Here is an 18772-nt window from a genome sequence, read left to right as displayed (position 1 = left end):
CCAAGCACACTTTGTGAAGTCGTGGTAGTTGAATCCCACGGCTCTGGATGGTGTCCTTTAATTGTTTTTTTTCTGTAGTTGGTTGAAGGCTTGTTAGTTTGCCATTTTGGGTGGAAATGGAGTTTTACTTTTGGACTGTTGAGAGAGGGAGAGAAGGAGAGTAATGTTTGCTGTACAAGAGCATATTATTGTTACTAGAGTAATTTCAGGAGCTAGATTTTTCTTCCTTTGGGAATCTACAATTCTCTTCAATAAGAAAGTAGAATTGCTTAGTAAAAAACACTATGACCTTTGGCATGGCAATTTCTGCTGCTCTCTGCTTGCTAGCTCACAATTATCACTTGCTAATGTCTGTAGTTCCTAATATGTTCCCTATCTTTACTTCTCAATTTTTTTGAGATTGGATAGCTAGTTTAGAAAGAGCCTGATGTCATGTCTCATGTAATCCATCCGTTCCAAATTGTAGGTCGTTTTAGCTTGTTTAGGTTCATAGATATTATTATGCATCTAGATATAGTGTATGTCTAGGTGCATAATAATATCTATGAACCTAGAAAAGTCAAAACGACCTACGATCGGAGGGAGTACTGTTTTAGCTAGTTTAGAGAGACGTTCTGAATCCCTTTTGGAAATTATGCTGTTTACCTTGTGAAGTCAGCTTCATGTGGATAGCAACCGAATGAGTGTGTGAAGTTGTGGTAGTTGAATCCGATGGCTTGAATGGTGTGCTTTGATTGTCTGTTATGATATATTGGTAGTCGGTTGAAGGGTTCATTAATTCGTGCTCTTTCGAACTTGAGAGGGAGAGGGAGGAGATATAAAATGAAAAGGACATAACTTAAGTTGGAAAATAATTAAAAAAATTCTTCCATAATTGCTATCAAGCATTCTGTAAATATATCTTTTAAATAGTAATTTCTGCTGCTCTTCTTGCTAGTTTGTCATTATCACTTAGTTATGTTTCTTGTTCCTTATCATTTCTCTTATTCTCTCTAGACTTCCCATAGACTGTCAGATTGTGTGATTTAGATTAATGCTGTATTTTTAGTAGGTGCAGTAAGAATCTTCACATTTTGATATTCAGAAGCATCATCTGATTTCTTTCAGAATTAAGATTTCTAGGTTTTCCTCTTTTGTCAGTTTTCTTTAAAAAGTGCTGCGGTTGATTTTGTATTCATTCTTAAGGCTTACAGCTGAGAGGCCATGTCCTGATGGAACTCAAACTAACATGATTGCCCTACCAGTTGGACTAGTCACTGGTTGGTATGTGCTTGTGTTTTTGCATAGAACATTAGAAAGTGGATTTCTTTGTTTGTGAATGCACACGTGGAAACATTAACCTAAAAGTTGGTCATGTACTGATGTAAGTTCTAGTAGGCCCAAGACTGAATCTATTTGACTAGCACAGAAATAAGTAAAGATATCCAGACGCTGAGAAGTTCCAGAATTCAGTTAGCTCAGAGGATAGAAAAAACTCTGGTTAGATTGTGATCATCTGAGTGCCTTGATTCCAAAGCCGGTCACGGTTACCTCAATGGGAAACTAATTCAGAATAAGTGTCCAATCTGCTCGAACATTAGAAAAGGTAAGTTAACCTGGAATGCAAGCAAGAATGGATCATGTTCTATCACAATCCCAAAGAAATCAAAGCATAGAAGGGTCAGTCATATACTCATACAAGATCATCTTGGTAAAGATTTTAAATATACCTCCCTTGCTGGACTTTAAATATGCACATCGAAGTGAAAATTCATGGATTTCAACTGTAACAACTTTTGTCAGTACAACATAGATAAATGTCCATGAACTTCCATTTTCAGACAATCTTTAGTTAGGGCCCTTAGTTAAGCTGTGTTGTGAAGCATCATCATCATCATTCAGTCTGGCAACTGCTGGACTGCTGATACAAGTAAACAGAATGACTGAACTGCTGGACTGCTGATACAAGTAAACAGAATGACTGAATTGTTTCTGTTGCAGTTATACAGTAAATAGGTTTATTGCATGAGTAAAGCTAGAATATGGATGGCGATCTACTTCATAATTGTGGTCATAAATTACTATCATCATTTAAAGAGGACAAGTTTTTGCTTTCTTCTGTTCTGTACTCATTTATATTGTTAAGGTGTTTGCTATGATTTGCAACCAAATTGTAAAGTTGGCCCTCAAATATTCCTAAAAAAAACACTTATATTGTTCAAGTCCGTTTTGCAAATTCAGTTCGCGCTATTATCTGCGAGGATGGACTAGCTCCCATAGTAACAGTTCAAATTAGACGGCATGTAACTGGACTGGTTTCACACGTAAGGTTCCGCACTTTCAACAAAAGATGCGACTCCACAGTAATGTGTGTAAACGAACAACAATCTTCATCTCTTGTAGAGGAGATGGGTTTGTTCTCTCTTGTGGGTGGAAAGTTCACTTTCCAGCCATGAAATCAACGTGATAGTGGATTGAAAGGCCGGTCGAGTGCTGCTATTGGTGTTGGTATTCTGTGGTCTCACTGTCGCTGTTGGCATGATGCGCCCATCAGAATCCGACGACCACATGAGCAATGCAAAGAAAGCGACTGTGGATGTTGTGACATACGAATTACGGGTCAGAATTCCCATCTTTGTTTTTCTTATCTTTTCTTTTTGTCAAATGGTCCCAGCGCATATCTGATTCTGATAGAGCTTTTGAGATCTTGTGAAGTGTGCTGGGGCATGCTTTGAACCCATGAATTCTCCACGAACTGCGGACGAACCACATTAGTTCGTACACACTGAAATGGATGAATTACACGAAATTTCTCCGAAATGGGCCCTAAAGATGGCCAATAATAGGCACTGCCATCTTCAGGGGGGTAATCTCCAGGGACAGACCGTGCCTGCACTGTACTGCACCAACGAACACCGGTAGAGACGACTTTCCATCCCGAGACAAACGTCTTGGTCGTTTTTGGACCCGAGACTTTCCATCCATAGACAAATGTCTCGGCCGTTTTTGGACCCGGGACTAAAGGATCTTTAGTCCCGGGTCAAATGGCTACCACCGACGGCCACATCCGATAGAATATCAATCAGGACTAAAGCTCCCCTTTAGTCCCGGTTGTAACGGCTAGGATGGACGGGGGAATCTGGTGGGGCATTTAGTCACGGTTGGAAAAACCAACCGGGACTAAATGCTTACCAACCGGGACTAAATGAGAAGCCTTTAGTCCCAGTTAGTTTTTCCAACCGGGACTAAACGCCCGTCCTATAAAAATCCCCTTCTTCCTCCCCGAGGTCGAGCCACTCATCAAACCGAGAGCTCGGGCTCTTTCTCCATGGCGAGCAAGCAAGCTTAGGGAGGTGCTGCTCTGATTTTTTTCCTCATTTTCGTGGGGATTTCACTCATCCAAAGTGTTATAAAGGTTAGCTACTCCCTTCAATATTGTTATTATGCTTTAGAGATAAAGAAAAATAAGTTCTTTTAGAATGAGGGAGAATGGAGAGGATTTTTTATTTATATATATTTTTGAGATAGAATTTGATAGATAGATAGCTTGCTTGTTGTATATGATTCATATTAGATAAAGAACTCGATCAATATTAGGTATGGGAAAAAATAGAGTAAATGCGTTTTTAATATTTAGTACATGCAATAAAATTGAGGTAAATAAATAGTCCTTGCAATAAAATTGAGGTAAAAAATAGAGTAAATATGTTTTTAATAATTAGTCCTTGCAATAAAGTTAGGTAAATAAATAGTTTTCATCTTAAATTAGAGTGACATGAACCCATCCATCCGTCAACTTAATGCTAGAATTGTGGAACAGGACAACAAAGATACACTAAAGACTACAGACGCTCCATAGTGAACTTCATGGAGAGAATCCAAAAATAATGGTAGAACAGAAGAGGTTCGAGTCCACCAACTCTGGCTAAATATCATAAAAGAATCTTGAAATAGTTTTCCCAATGACTTTTGAAGCCACATTCTCATAATAGAAGTATGATGGTCTAATAGCCTAGCAAAGATTTGTTCACTGACCTTGACCCATCAACTTTTGGTTAGTTTTGGCTTGCCAAAATGGGCCATGCTCAGTGAACAGGTGTTTTGCCTGGACAGCCTATTGTGTGCCACCATACTTCTATTATGAAAATATGGCACTTGCTCCAAAAGATGTTTGGACTATTATTTGAAGATTCTTTTATAATATTCAACCAGAGTATGTGGACTCGAAGATCTTCTGTTTTACCATTATTTTCTGGTACTGGAGGAGTGGAGGTGACTCTCCATACACTTCGAAGAAGATTGAGTCATGTGCAGAGATAGCTTGGAGGGCGAACATTCTGCTCGTTCTACCATTATTTTAGGATTCTTGGCTCCGTGAAGTCCACTATTTTAGGATTCTTGGCTTCGTGAAGTCCACTATGGAGCGTATGTAATCTTTAGTGTATATATATCTTTATTGTCTTGTTCTAAAATTCTAGCATTTTTCTTTTTATCAACCTAGTGAATGATACGAAGGTTGATTGGTGCAAGTTTCATGTGAATTATTTTTTTATCTTTATGAAGGTTGATTGGTGTAAATTATCTGTAATTCTATTTCTTTCATGTTTATTGTAAGGACTAAATATTATAAACATATTTATTCTATTTTCCCCTACGTTCTTTATCTAATATGAAGCCCTATGCCCATTTTCCCGGTAATATGATGCGAATGGACCGGCAATGGATTTACAACGTGAACAGACGGACCAATAAATTCGTTGATGGCTTGCATTATTTTCTCGAAGTGACCAAAGCCTACCGGCTAGAAAAGGGATTCATATGTTGTCTATGCTTCCAATGTAGTAACAAGAAGGACTACTTGCGGTAGAACCACCCAAATTAACCCGGCTAAAGTGTGCTAAACATCAACTCAAATGTGAATAGACCCTTTAACTGAATCAAAATAGTAGTATGTCAGGTTTCACCCAATACAACCACGTATTTTCGATCAAAACAAGCATACAAAACTCGCACGAAGATGAGTCCAGAGATTACAACAATCCAGATAAAATATTACAGAGGTCCCAAATTAATTTATTACAAACCAAGTTTCAAAGCATAAAGTAGTTCAGAGTTCAAATCATAAAAGTGTTCAGAGTTCAATTGCAGCGGAAAATAAGCGATAGTTCTAACGTCGATGCACGATACTATGGTGAAGTCGTTCATGATATCACTCACCTCGGTCCTCGCCCACCGAGGATGGATCCCACTCAACCGTCCATCCCGGAGGGAGCTGGTACGGCCAAGTCATACTAGCAATCATGTCATCCACATCATTACCTAAAAACATAGCCACAAGCAAGGCTGAGTATACTAATACTCTGCAAGACTTACCCGTCAGGTGGTATCTAATGAATCGACTCCTAGTCATGCAAGGTTTTTTGACTAAGGGGTTTGTTTTTGCCAAAGCTTCTAAAGTGGATCCTTACTTTTAAGTTTTAGCATCAAGTTCTAGTTGATTAACCATTCTAGGTAAGCATCTATTCTAAGCAAGCATGGTAGAACAAGAAATTTAATCAGGCATCAATATTAAGCATCATCCTTGTTCACCTTCTTACTCAATGCAGGAAAAGCGGTCAAGCAGTCCCAAAGTGTAAGAAGCAGACGATTCAAATCAAATTTCTTAACCTTGTATGGTGGACCTAAACACTCGACATATGCGTCGACGGGTTCGCATATATCAACGGTTCCCATCAATTTGCGGCGCTTGTCTAGAGCCCACTTCCCTTGGATATAAGGCTCCACTGGTCCCCGAAACGACGCCATGCCGTGGCCACACTTGTACCCACATGAGGCCGCATGGGAACTAGTTCCAGAGAGAGCGGGGGTAAAGGTCCATGCTGGTTCAATCAGGTACTAGGCTTATTGATTTCCCATTCTCTTAGCATGTATTTAGTACGTTCAAACACTTGACCAAGACTCCCACACGTTTCGATCTTAGCAGTTTTCCTTTATACAGACGGGGCATCAACAATTTCAAAACATAGCACCAAGCCTCGCCCGTCAACCTTATGATTCCAACATAAGTAAACATACAACTCCTATAGCTCGCGAGTGACAGGAAATTACTCGACTTTTACCGTGTCCCTATTTAGCATAGCAACTACTCGACTTAACATGCTAGTATTCAAGTCGTGGGTATTAGAAGCATGCAACTAAGGTTTCAAGCAACTCATATGAACTTAATGCACAAATATAAGTAACATAAGCATTGCATAATTTGGAAACCAGGGTTGTGCTCCGCGACTTGCCTTCTTGTCCTAGGTTAGCCTTGGGCTCCTCCGAATCTAGGTTTGGGTCTTAGGTCACCTCGATCAGGTTCGGCTCAGTAGGCGGGTGTTCTTCTTCAGCTTCCGGGACCAGCTCGTAAGTTCCGTCCGCGTGGTTAGCTTCTACACGAGATGCATATGCATAAGATTTTATTTATAATCTTTCATGATGTAGGTCTCATTTAGTTAATCCTTGCAAAAGCATAGGGTGTTTTTTTACCACATTCACTTGGACAAGTTTATAAACCTTTCTTTCCTTTTAGCCACATTCACTTAGAAAAGTTTGTAACATTTCTTTTCTTCACAAAAAAAGATTGGTTAGGAAGAAAACATGAATTTTATTTGATGGTGATTGTGTACACATATAAACTTAGAAGCTTATTATTCCAAAGACAAAAGGTGGTGTCATATTGGTACTATTTATCAACCTTTTTAGGAGTGATCATGCTACTGATGAAAAGCACAAACAATTACTTGTGAGCTTACAAGTTCTAATAGTAATTATTAATAATAATTAAACTAGCTTTCAACGTGAATAAATGTTTGAGGAATCTTCTGTTAAGATATGTTAAGATATGAACATGAAATTTTTACAGGAACTTTCCCTCTGCACAAAAATTCTATTGTAAAAATTTAAGATGGATTTTACAACCACAAAATTCACTAAAAATCAAAAAAATCAAACAATGTTAAATTGCAGAACATGAAGAATAATTTTTAACTAGAGTTCTATCATCAGTCTGGTTTCACAAATTTTACAGGATGGTTTTCAACACTATCAGAAGCTACTGTGAATTTATCAGGATTTCAGGAGCATGAGAACTATTTATTCCACAATAAGAAGATTAAACATGTATTTTCATTAAGCACTAAAAACCATATTTCACAGGAACAAGTATTTTTACTAGTCAGACATAAGCATCAAGAATCTAACGAAACTTATTTTGTGTTTTTATCAATTTTACACTAATTATCATGCAATTAACAATATTAAGACAAAAATTAGGCAATTAGATTTAAAATAGTATGAACACCATAGATTCTACTAACACCAATTGCATCTCTGGAACATGCATGTTAAATGGAAGTTAACAAAATTAGTTTCACAAATTTTAGGCCACCAAATGATTTATAAAGCATTTAATGACTTTTAGACAAAATAAAACATAGCATCAAATACAGAATAGTAACATGCAAAAAACATTTTGGAAATAAACTAGATGTCATCAGGAACTCAACAAAATAAGATTCACATTTTTAGCATTTTTCTACACATTTCTATGCATTATCAAAGTTTGCAGCTATTGAAATCTAGGAAATAAATCAAAACCAAGATCATTTTGTAAAACCACCCTCAAGTCTAAAGATTTCTCACATATATATCCCTGAAATTTTTCCCATAACCCCCCTCTTTCCTCTTCTTCTCCCACACAACACACACGCACACACAGGCACGACAGCACTCGGCAGGTCGGGGCCCTGCTAGCGGTGGCGAGGGAAAATGGCGCGACGGCGGTGGGGAGGCGAGGGCACGGCGCACGGAGGCCAGGGGGCTCACCAGCAGTAGATCCACACCGGGGAGAAGGCAGCGCAGCAGGGAGGCGCTAGGGATGGTGGCAGGCGACGGACAGGGAGGAGCTTGCCGGCGGGGGTGCCTTCACGGCAGAGAGCGGCCGATAAGTGGCAACACGGATGCACGAGCTCGAAGGGAAGCTGTGGCCGCGAGGAATCGAACAGAGGTTCATCGTTGGCGGTGAATTGGGCCAGCGAACAGAGGCGGCCGAGCTTGGAGTTGGTGCGGCAATGGTGGGGGAGGAAGGGGGCAAGGATTCTGGGAGGGTCGTCGTCGAGCTTAAATAGGCGAGGGGGAGCGTGGCGCCGGCCACGTCGGCCAATCTGGTGTCCGGCGGCCTGGAGCACCACCGGTGCTTGCCAACGGGAGGGCACCGCCGGTCTATCCAACCAGCGAGAGAGACGCGGGAGGGAGGAAGAAGGAGACTGACGCGTGGGCCCAGCGAATTTTAAAAAGTTCAACCTTCCCCACTGAAACAACCTAGCTACAGGCACCCAAAAATCTCCTAAAAATACTCATTTGAAAGATAAAATCACAAACAACACAGTGCCACAAGAATTACCTCAAGAACTGCTCAGGTTTTCACACAATTGACAAAAGGAAACAGCTAAAATTGAAACTTAAATGAATTTTAACACAAGGAAACATCACTCAAAAAATTAAGTAAAAATACCATAAAATCACCAAATTGTATCTAGTATTTAAATAAAATAACAGGAGGCACAATTGCATAGTAGAAATTGGAGTTGCTTCACAAGTTTGAATTTTAACAATAAACAATAATTATGTGAACTTAACAATGCATGGCCAAGATGCTCAATTATGCACAAATGATGCTCAATTTGAAGAGATCTACCACTTTTATATTGGCTAAAATTTGAGTTCTTATATAAAATTTATTTTTACTTGCTCCCCAAGAGCTTTAGTACAAAGGTGTTTAACACTTAGTCATTTAGAATTCGCTTTGATTTATTCCTTATTCACTTTGATGTTTCTTTGATTTAGTCTCTTAATTACTAGGGATGTCACATTACTCTTCCTGGCGGACTCTTCACAGCCACTTGTTTAGTTACGGTTTCATGCCTAACTATTTGGTTTGGACCAAGCACGGTGAAAGAGGAGTTATAATGGAATACGACGAAGAAGAGGAGGATGATAACAATATTTCGAACCGAGCTGGAGACCAAGCCTTTGTAGATACTACAATGGGCGAGGTTGATGAATAAGATTTTTGCAGAAGACGGTCCTACTGATGATCTTGGTCAGGTGCTATGGGATGCACAGAAAAACTGCAAAACTGAGAAAGAATTAGAAAAATTGCAGCGTATGATAAATGATCACAAAAAATTGTTGTACCTAGATTGCAAGAAGGGGCATAAAAAAATGGGTTCCATACTGGAAATGTTGCAATGAAAGGCAAAAAATGGTGTGTCCGATAAGGCATTTCAGGGGATATTGAAAATTGTAAAGAACATGCTTCCCGAGAATAATGAATTTTCGTCCACAACATATGAAGCTAAATAGGTTGTTTTCCCTCTAGGATTGGAGGTTCGAAAGATACACATATGCCCTAATGATTGTATCCTCTATCGTGGTGATGAATACGAGAAATTGGATGTTTGTCCTGTGTGCGGAGCGCTGCAGTATAGGATCAGGTGAGATGATCCACGTGATGTTGAGGGGCAGCCTCCCAAGAAGAGAGTTCCCGCGAAGGTGATGTGGTATTTCCCTATAATACCACGTTTGAAGCGTTTGTTCAGAAATAAGGCGAATGCTAAGTTGATGCGATGGCACAAAGAAGAACATAAGCAGGATGGCACGCTGAGACACCCTGCTGATGGGGCCAAGTGGAGATTAGTTGATAGAGCATTCTCGAACCTGAAAGGGATGCAAGGAACATAAGGTTTGGTTTAAGTACTGATGAATTCAATCCATTCGGTGAGTTGAGTAGTGGTCATAGTACTTGGCCTATGACCTTATGTATGTTCAACCTTCCTCTTTAGCTGTACATGAAGTGGAAGTTCATTATGATGCTGGTGCTTATCCAAGGCCCAAAACAACCCGACAATGACATTGTTGTGTACCTAAGACCGTTGGTTGATGAACTTTTACTGCTCTGGAAGGAAGAAGATGTACGTGCGTGGGATGAGGATAGACAAGAGAGCTTTGACCATTGAGCATTGTTGTTTATAACCATCAATGATTGGCCTGCGCTGAGTAACCTTTCAGGACAGACAAACAAGGTATATTGGGCCTGCAGCCACTATTTAGATGACATAGACAACATGTATTTGAAACACTGTAGGAATGTCATGTATATGGGTCATTGTCGATTTCTTCCTGCTAACCACTCGTTAAGAAAGAAAAGGGATGTATTTCAAAGGGGCGGTAGACCATCGCAAACAACCTGCACACCATGATAGAAAGCATATATTTTAGATTATAAATGATGTAAGGGTAGTCTTTGGAAAGGGTCTTGGTAGAGAACCTGTTCCAAACAATGATAACGGATATGCACCCATGTGGAAGAAGAAATCTATATTTTGGGAGCTACCTTATTGGAAAATCCTAGAGGTTCGCAACGCAATTGACATGATGCACCTGATGAAGAATCTTTGCGTGAACGTGCTAGGCTTTCTGGGTTGTTATGGGAACTCAAAAGATACATTGGAAGCATGACAGGACCTAAAATGTATGAAGCAATGAGATAACCTACATCCGGAAAAGAGAGATAAAGGACAACACTACTTACGTCCTACCAGTTACACTCTCAGCAAGGAAGAGAAGGATAGCATGTTTGATTGCATGAAAAGTATCAAGGTTCTATCTGGGTTGGGTACTCCTCGAATATAAAGGGAATAATTAATATGAAAGAAAAGAAGTTCACAAATCAAAAGGCCCACGGCTACCACATGTTGATGATCCAGTTGCTTCCAGTTGCACTTAGGGGTATTCAACTAGGAAATGTACGATTGGCGCTCGTAAAGCTATGCGTCTTTCTCAATGCAATTTCGTAGAATTGAATCGATCCAACCAAGCTACTAAAGCTACAAAATGATGTCAGCTTTGAGTTGATATTTTCACCATCCTTCTTCAATATTATGACGCACCTCCTGGTTCACCTAGTCAAAAAGATTACTATTCTAGGTCCAGTAATCCTGCACAATATGTGGCCTTTCAAGAGATTCATGTTAGTCCTTAAAAAACTATGTTCTTAATCGTGCCCGTCCAGAAGGAAGCATCTCCAAGGGATTTGGAATAGAGGAGGCCATTGAGTTTTGTGTTGATTTTATTGGGGTTCCAGTATCACGCCATGAGGGGAGACAACAGGGAAATGGCACCTTTGGAAGGAAATCAGGTTTGAGCACTAATAGTGATTTGTTCAGAAAGCACACTTCACGATTCTGCAACAATCATCCTTGGTGGCTCTGTATATTAAGGAACACAAGTAGATTCTATTTTCCCAATACCTGACGAAATCCGATGCCTAGATTATACGTCATCACATGGATACTTTTCCCTCTTGATTGCATCAACACCTTATGGGTAACTCCACGATTCACAAACAACTCACTTGGTTACCCAAGTGACCTTCTAGGAAAATCATGAAATTCCAAGGTTATGAGATAAATGATTATACATTTTACACAAGAGCCCAAGATAAAAAACGCACCAACCAAAATAGTGGTGTTCGTACAGATGCCATAGACAGCAACGGGAGCAAGAACTTATATTATGGTTTCATAGAGGTGATCTGGGAAGTCGACTACGGACCGCTGAACATCCCTTTGTTTCATTGCTAATAGGTGAAGCTGACTGGAGGTGGCGTAACGAAAGATCAATATGGAATGACAATAGTGGACCTGAGCAAGATTGGACACAAAGATGAACCATTCGTCCTTGCCAATAATGTGCATCAAGTTTTCTTTGTGAACGACATGTCTAGCAAACCCAAGAATAATTCAGAAGATAAAGAAAAACCATGGGAGCCAAAGCGCCATATAGTTCTTCCAGGTAAAAGAGTAATTGTGGGAGTTGAGGATAAAATAGATCAGTTAGATGATTATGATCAGTTTGATGGCATGCCTCCATTCGCTATCGAAGTTGACCCAAGCATCATGCTAGCCAAAGAAGAGGCTCCGTACTTATGCCGCAATCATGATCAAGGAACTTTCGTCAAGAAGAAGTTTTTTAACGTTATATTGTAATGCTCTATGGTCATCAGAACCTTTCTATTATATTTTATTGATGTGTAAAACTCACTCATGTAATGGACTATATATCATCATTCTTTATGAGAGTTTTTAGCTCAACACATGATTATTTGATCGATATAAACAACAATAAAAAGGTTAAAAAATATCATATGGTCAATATATTAACTTCATCACGTAAGCTAATTGATACATTTTTGCATGTTTAAAACATTGATTTTTTTTGGTTTTTTCTTGATTAAGCAAAAGTATTAAATCAACTTAAAACATATTAAGAATTATAGTTTAGTATTGTTTTTTATTACATCTTAAAAATAGTAATTAAAAAAATTATTCAACATCTCATCTACTCTGGTACAATTATTACATATTTATAAAATTTGTAGCATTATTAGTAAACTGATTGTTTAAATAAAAGGATTTGCGCGGGGAAGGCAAAGGGAGGGACCCTTTAGTCCGGGTTGGTAATACCACACAGGACTAAATACCCTTTAGTCCCAAGTGGTACTACCAACTGGGACTAAACGGGTGGGAGTATAAATATCCAAGCCCTTCCCTCCTCCTCAAGACTTAGCCGATTTCACGATCCTTGTCACCTCTGTTGCCCGTATCACAACCGACACCACCATCATCTCCTCTGCGGGTGTCCCCCTTGACCTCATCGTTGTTCCGACCGGTGTCTTCTCCGCGGCACCACCCCGACGCCTCCCCTGGCTCCTCGACGATGCCTCCAGCACCCTTGGCAGCAGCACTCCGGCCCTCCCCGGCGGCGCCCTCCTTCCCGGCCCGGCGTCGTAGATAGCCACCCCCGACGCCGCCGCCGACCACTGTGCGCCGCTACCAGCCGAATCGAGCTCCATTGGCGCTGTCCCCCGGCCCCGCACACCGGCCCGCCACCTCGCCATCCGCCGACGCGCTCATCCCTTAGTTACTCGGTGCGGTAATGTTCCTTAGTTCCAAAGGTGACTGGAAGGACAACTTGTCCCAGTGGTATAGCCGCGTTTCCGGGCACAATGCCGTAGAAAGGTGAATCCGTTGGGGTAAGCATTTCAGTGACATCGAGGCACATTTTCCTTAATGTCTTGGCGAAGATAACGTTGAGGCCGCTTCCGCCGTCGATGAGTACTTTCGTTAACTTTGAACCTGCCACAATTGGATCCAGGACTAGTGGGAAACGGCCTGGTTCTGAAAATTTTGTCCATTGATCTTTTCTGCTGAAAGAAATTGGAACTTCCGACCATTTTAACGGTGTGGGGTCCATCGGCTCGATGGCCATGATCTCCCTGAGTGCGAGTTTGTCGACAAGGCGTGAGTCATGGTTACGGTCGAGAAGAGAGGGTCGCAATCCCGGCCAGTGGATGAATCTGCCTTGAGATGTCGAAGTTATTACCAACCCTTGGGCTGGACCAGATAACGGTATCTCTGGTGAGTAGGATGAGTCGGAGTCAACATCTTCGTCATGCCCAAGTTTGACTCTGGTTTGAGCAAGAAAACCTTGGTGGACTTTGGTTGCGTTGCGGAGTCCGTACGGGAACCGCGTTGAAGTCGAAACCGATTTGGATGCTGACTGGGGCCGTCGAATCCGAAGCGAGTCCGACCCTGAGTCCTGGGGTCGGCTGAGCCCGACCCTTTGGAGGAGTAGCTCCGCCTCGCCCGACCCTGAGTGAAGCTCCGCCTCGCCCGACCCTGAGTCCTGGGGTCGGGAGTGCCCGACTCCTAAGCGGAAGGTTGGAGTAGTCCGAGGCGAAGTCGAGTCTGACGCATAGTCGAACTCAAACTCGTTGACTTTGAAATCTTGATTTTTCCTAGTCAAATCTTCTGGTTTCTTTTCCTGAATGTCAATGATCTGGCGTCGGAACGATCCCGAGCCTTCAGCGACGCAAAGCCAGGATCCAAAAACGAAGGTGGCGCCGGCTTCGATGAGGAAGACGAGCCTGGTGATGATCTTTGCCATTGAGTTCGCGCTGAGAAACTCGACGCGCTCCCCTACCTGGCGCGCCAGTTGTCGGTGTTTTAGACCGGCAACCCGCCCAGGGGGTACCCTAGGTGGTCTTTTGTGCGGTAAGGGTCGTCGAGAATCAAGGAATCAATGGTGACGCAAGGAACATGATTTAGACAGGTTCGGGCCGCTAGATCGCGTAATACCCTACGTCCTGTGTGTTGGTTTGTATTGATGTTTACTTTGATCTTGAGAGAGATGTCTTGAGGGGGGTCCATGCCCGGCCTTATATACACGGGAGGGTAGGGTTACAAGTCTGAGTCCTAGTCGGGTACTATTACAGAGTTCTACTCGGTATTGGCCCAAGTAGTTTTCCATAAACATACAAGACTAATCCGAGAAGGATACGCCCATCCTTGTTCTGATCTTGCCCGAGTACGTCCCTTGGTGGGCTGTCCAAGGCCTACTCGTGGACCTGGGGAGTATGCCCGACAGGCACCCCCCTGCGACGAAGTACGTGCGCGCCGCTTCCAACCGCAGCTTGCTGACTTAAGCCTCGTTTTTTATTTCATAGAACATTAGAATAGCAAATTAGATAACTTAGAAGAATTGTATAAATTAGAATAAATCCATAGAAAATTAGTATATACTAAAATCCATAGAATAAATCCATAGAAAATCCATAAAAACTGTATAAATTAGTTTAAATACTAAAAAGCTATATAAATTAGAAAAATAGTATAAATTAAGTATAAGTGCTTAGAAAAACGCTCAATATACTAGAATTAAAATTTGTGCAAATGCCGTAGAAAATTCATGGAAATTATTACAAAATAGTATAAATGCTTAGGAAATTAGTAGAAATCATTATAAATTCTTAGGAAATTAGTAGAAGTCACTATAAATGCTTTGGAAACTAGTACAAATTAGTATAAATGCTTTGAAAAATTGTTATAATTGCTTAGGAAATTAGTAGAAATCACTATAAATGCTTAGAAATTAGTACAAATTAGTATGATTTCATGTATATACATTTATTGTACAATCTTTAATTTAATGTATCTATAATTATGTGTGCGTATAACTAATGTCATTATTAGTTTTGTTGGGAGACGAAGAGGACAAGGGTATATAATGGAGTAGATTATTGCTGGTGGTAATGGCTCAAACTTTCCAAGAACCTACACCAAGGATGAGGGTAGCCATGCGGACATGTCCCTTATCATGTCGAGTGATGGCAATGGTGAGCACGAGCACGATGTTGATAACAATGCGGAACAAGACATTAGCATGATGGAAGGTTCCAGCGAGGTATATATCATTTTCATTGTTTTACCACATCTATAACTTCATGTTGATTATTACTATGTACTAATTAATGAATCTTCAACTTTTAGCCCTCTGGATCGTTAACACGAAAGAAGCCGTGAGGTTGTACACAAATAATGGAGGAAAGGATTCATATTACCAAAGTGACAGAAGAGGGCTAGCTAATTGCTCCCGAAAAAGTCGCTAGAAAGTTCGTGAGTCAATACGAGGCTATTGTGAGGGACAACGTGCCCATTAGCATTCGAGAATGGAAGTCCAGTAAAAAAGATGATCCATACATGCTCCCGCAGACACAGAAAGATATGTTATGGGCAGATGTCAAGAAATACTTCACACTTCCTGACGACATCGATGAAAAATTAGTGAAAGACTGGACGCTCAAGAAGCTAGCAACCCAATTTCAGACCTTCAAAAAGAATCTGGATACCAACTATATTAAGAAGGGCCGAACTCCAGATTTTAATGACCGGCCAAAGTTAAGAGATCACTGGAACTCATTTATGGAATACAAGAGGAGTGAAGATAGTGCGAACAAGGTTAAGATCAAGACAAGAAATGCCCGTCAAAAGGGGTACCATCATCGTCTAGTGCAAGGTGGTTACAGGAGTGCAATTCCCAGATGGAGAAAGATAGAATAAGACCTACTTGATTGAGGTATCGTAACGGCGACTAATGACTGGCCGGATCGATCGAAGAATTGGTATTACGCTCACAGAGGCACCCTTAGCCTTGAGGATGGGACACTTGTTTTCAATGAAACAATACGTGAGAACGCCCTTAGGCTTATCAAAAATATTGAACATTCGAAAGCAGAAAAGTTCAAGCTTGATAGAGAGAATGATGAGAAATCCTGAACACCCAGGATGTTGCCGAGGCTTCGGTGTGGTTCCGTGGAAGTATGCTTTCCAGGAACATCGACACGTATAGAAGCTAGAAGAGAAGAAAGAAACAGTAAGAGGAGAGGTGACAGCATATGTTAGAAGCTAAAGTGCATGAACAAGATGTAAGAATGCAGGAAAAAAATAATCGCCGAGTGGCGAAAGAAGTCGCGACCACTGCCTTCCAAGCTAAAGCAACCAAAGGCGAAAGAACTGAGGAAGAAAAAAAGAAGTCTGAACCTATTAAGAAGCTAGTAGGCGATATGACTCCTGAGGAATTGGAGGAGGCATCGCAAGCACATGTAAGCGAGTGGTTTGAAAAAATCTCTGCAGAAAGAAAAGCGAAGGAGATGGAGCCTAAGCTAGCAAATCCAGCTAAATTAAAGTTTTTTTATCGGCATGAAAAAAGAACTCAAGAAGAGTTACTATCGAACTACGATCGTTCGTTAGTTAAGTCTTATCAGAAGAAAAAAAAATAAGGAGAGTCATCGTCCAGTCATACTGTCCCCCAGCTTGGGGATCAAGATCAACAAACTTTTGTAGATTTGCCTTTACAACAACAAATCCAGGCCATTAAGTTTATGGAAGACATGGGTCTCTTGCTTGCTGAAGTTCTAGGGCGAGTCAAACCGCCACCTCTAGAAAGAGTGAACTTAAATGGCCCTTTGAGTTAGGCAAGCCTCTAGTCAGGCCTGAATTGGTACATAAGCTCTCAACTAAGATCTATGAATTCTACCAGTGGTACATGGAGCAGTCGGTCAAGGAAAGGGTCATGTTTGCTCTTCTTGTTAAACCAATTGATTTTTTCGGTGAAGGTGAGAAACTGATGTGGTTGGAATTCAAGGATATTTATAAAGTGTACCATCAAGATGCCCTTGATGTCTCTCTCATCAGTGCTAGGGTTCTGAAAAGTGTGTGTTTATTAGATGTTAATTTTAGCTCATATCATTATTTTGTGTGTGTGTTGCCCTACTAACTTTGTCTTTCATTTTATGTAGGATACAAATTCAGAGGTGCCGCCAAGAATTGTACTTTAACGTTGGCTTCATGAACCCAACGTGACGGGTCCATAGACCCGGGGTCCCCAACGGGACCGTCTTTCCGCGACACTTGGCCCAACAAAGGGCACAACAACAACACACATAAGGCAAGCCCAACTACACGTAACCAGGCCGAGACCATGATCTGGCCACCAGCCGACTCCTTCGACCAGGAAGCCTAGTTGGAAAGAGCTAGCTAGTGTGGGACCACAGTCTAACCCCGATTGAGTTCTCCCAACTGAGCTCTCCTGACCGGGTACTCCCGACTGAGTCCTCCCGACTTAGGATACGCCGTACCACCTGTACCGCTCCCTCCCGACTGACTCGGTCGGGGCCGACTAAGACAACCAACCGGGGACACCCACTCAGTGTGGGCCTAGGGAGCAGGTGGGACGGATAACGAGGAAGCACCCGGGCTAGCCGGTCGTACGCAGAACCGTCCCATGCCATGCCCTACGCACGCCTGTACAGTACCGCCGTAAACCTACTCGCTATGACGGAGTGGCATGACAAGGAGAACAGGGACCGAGGACAGAGGCCATACCGCACCAGATGACATGGACTTCGACAAGACTAGGTAGGGCCCGTACATTCACTCCCTTATCCTTTCTGACCTGTAAGGCCGTTCCCTTGTAATATAAAAGGGGACGAACCCTCCACCTCTACGACTTGCGCACTCTTACGTTCTTACACTCTTACGCTTTCACACTCTCACACACTTAGCATACGTTTGAGCTCCTGCCACTCTCTTCCACTGAGATGAGAACAAGGCCAAGGCACCCCCTCTCATCCTCCTCTCATTTGTACTCCCACTGCAAACTTTGAGTACCTGGGCTCAGAAATAAAGTTGACCGACTGATCCTGACTGGAAGAAGGGCACATTGCCCGAACTAGTATACACCCTGTGTCATTGTGTGCTAGGCCATATCCTGCACGGCAAAACTACAAATATTTACTTGTCGGCTAGATTGTGCACCGACACAACGCTTGTTAACCAAGATCAGATTTGGGATCACCCAAAGGATACATTGGACCGAATATACAAATTCTTAGAGCAACAGAATTACAAACAATACATACTACTGCCTTACAACTTTAAGTAAGTGTGGGTACCATCTATTTTTGTTTTCCTTTTCCATACCTAATTAATGTTAGTTAGTTCTAATATGAACATTTATGTTTGCAGTTTCCACTCAATTCTCCTTATAATTATGATTGATCAAAGCAATGTTATTGTGTTTGATTCGTTGAGGAAACCAAAGGACGAGTACCAAGACATTTAAGACATGCTTAACTTGTAATAATTCTGGACCTTTATCCCTATGCAAAAGTTTGATTCCTAAATTTTCACCTAACACTGTATCATTCATTATTTTAATTCACAGCGCATGGAAACGATTTCGTAAGCATCACCATGGTGATTTCAAAGAAAAATTTACATTCAGTACAACGTTCTTGGTACGTATGAAGTTTGCACATTTTGTACATGAATATTTCATAACTTGTTTTTTC

This window comes from Setaria viridis, chromosome 3 (genome assembly GCF_005286985.2).
Source record: "Setaria viridis chromosome 3, Setaria_viridis_v4.0, whole genome shotgun sequence".
Taxonomy (NCBI): Eukaryota; Viridiplantae; Streptophyta; class Magnoliopsida; order Poales; family Poaceae; genus Setaria; species Setaria viridis.
This window is presented reverse-complemented; position numbering follows the sequence as displayed.